The following is a 2,500-nucleotide window of genomic DNA, read 5'->3' as shown; positions in this document are numbered from 1 at the left end:
AGGACCAAATGAGCTTTGTTTTTGGAGCTTGATATATGGTTGGAAAGCTAACTTGGAGTACTTGATGCTGGAAAAAAAAATTTCGTCATTTGGATTTTTTTTTAGGGAGTTATGGGTCTCCGAAGTCGGGTCATTTTCTGCGGGCGCGGCTGCTGCCTAGATCTCGGTGTGGGGGGACTTTGGGGGACAAACCACGGATGATATTGTGCAAACCTTGCATTTTTGGGTAGCTAACTTGGAGTAGTTGGTTTTAGGCTCAAGAAAAAAATTATTCGGACTCGTTTCGGTCTCGGAAACCGCGTCGGGTCGAGCGGTGTCTCTATGCGTGTTGGGTGTGCCCTTTGTGTGGGTTGTGTTGGGCACTTTGGGCATCCTCCACCTCATTTTCCACCCACCTTGCACCTTAATATCACACTACCAATGGTTTTGAGCATTTGTAGGCTTCGATGCTCGGGCAAATATGTCCCGAGTGGAAAAATGCTCACGGTGCCGTCCGGCGTGGGTGGTGTGTGTGTGCGTGTGGTGCGTCGTATGGGACCAACCAAGCATCTAGTGTCCGTTCCTTGTTAAAATTACCCTATGACCGTCCCCAACAACTCTAGGAAGTATTTGGGCACGGTTACCCGGGATGCCGTATCGGTAGTTGAGGTATAGCCTTTCATAGCTTGTTCTAAGGAGCGATCGAGGTAACCGAGTCGGGATGACTTTCGGTTGGTTGTCCTTTACGACTCGTGGTCACCCAATCGTATAATTACCTTAGAAACCTCCTAAATTAGCGTTTCAAGCTTCGTTGCTCGGTAAAATCCGTTCCGAATTGAAAAATGCCCACGCATGGCTTTATAAGGCGCCCGTGGCTAGGCAATGCACGCCCATGGCCTAGGCAACTAACCTCAAAATGCCCCTTGGCCTAGGCAACTAACCTCAAAATGCCCCTTGGCCTAGGCAACTAACCTCAAAATGCCTATGCATGGCTATTCAACGGAAGTGCTCGGTCACTTGGTGCCCATGGCCTAGGTAGCTAACCTCAAAATGCCCCTTGGCCTAGGCATTTCACGCCCATGGCCTGGGCAACTAACCTCAAAATGCCCCATGGCCTAGGCATTTCACGCCCATGGCCTAGGCAACTAACCTCAAAATGCCTAGGCATGGCTATTCAACGGAAGTGCTCGGTCACTTGGTGCCCATGGCCATTGCTCGGCCATTGGTGCCCATGGCTCGGCCATTGGCTCGGCCATTGGTGCCCATGGCCTAGGCATTGCTCGGCCATTGGGCCCATGGCCTGGCCTGCCATTGCTGGCCATTGGTGCCCATGGCCTAGGCGTGCTCGGCCATTGGTGCCCATGGCCTAGGCATGCTCGGCCATTGGTGCCCTCGGCCATTGGTGCCATTGGTGCCTAGGCATGGCTCGGCCATTGGTGCCCATGGCCTAGGCATTGCTCGGGCATTGGTGCCCATGGCCTAGGCATTGCTCGGCCATTGGTGCCCATGGCCTAGGCATTGCTCGGCCATTGGTGCCCATGGCCTAGGCATTGCTCGGCCATTGGTGCCCATGGCCTAGGCATTGCTCGGCCATTGGTGCCCATGGCCTAGGCATTGCTCGGCCATTGGTGCCCATGGCCTAGGCATTGCTCGGCCATTGGTGCCCATGGCCTAGGCATTGCCATTGGCATGGCTAGGCATTGCTGCCATTGCCATGGCCATGGCAGGCTTGCTCGGCCATGTGCCATGGCCTAGGCATTGCATTGGTCATGGCTAGGCATTGGCTTGCATTGCACATGGCCTAGGCATTGCTCGGCCATGGCCTAGGCATGGTCATTGGTCATTGGTGCCCATGGCATAGGCATTGCTCGGTCATTGGTGCCCATGGCCTAGGCATTGCTCGGTCATTGGTGCCCATGGCATAGGCATTGCTGGTCATGGCAGGCTTGCTCGGTCATGGCCTAGGCACTTGCTCGGTCATGTGCTAGGCATGGCCTAGGCATTGCTGCTCATGGCCTAGGCACTTGCTGCTCATGGCCTAGGCAATGATCGGTCATTGTGCCCATGGCCTAGGCACTTGCTGCTCATGGCCTAGGCACTTGCTGCTCATGGCCTAGGCAATGCTCGGTCATGGTGGCCGTGGCCTAGGCATTTGCATGGCACATGGCCTAGGCAATGCTCGGTCATGTGCCGTGGCCTAGGCATTTGCCGCACATGGCCTAGGCAGTGATCGGTCATGGTGCCCATGGCCTAGGCACTTGCCGCACATGGCCTAGGCAATGCTCGGTCATTGTGGCCTAGGCATGGCCTGGCAGGCATTTGCCGCACATGGCCAAGGCAATGCTCGGTCATTGTGCCAGTGGCCTAGGCATTTGCCGCACATGGCCAAGGCAATGCTCGGTCATTGTGGCCGTGGCCTAGGCATTTGCCGCACATGGCCTAGGCAATGCTCATGGTCATGGCCTAGGCATGGTGGCCATGGCCTAGGCATTTTGGCATGGCCTAGGCATCGGCCTAGGCA

The sequence above is a fragment of the Silene latifolia genome, chromosome 2, assembly GCF_048544455.1.
Source record: "Silene latifolia isolate original U9 population chromosome 2, ASM4854445v1, whole genome shotgun sequence".
Taxonomy (NCBI): Eukaryota; Viridiplantae; Streptophyta; class Magnoliopsida; order Caryophyllales; family Caryophyllaceae; genus Silene; species Silene latifolia.
The sequence above is the reverse complement of the archived record's forward strand: the minus strand, read 5'-3'. Positions refer to the sequence as shown.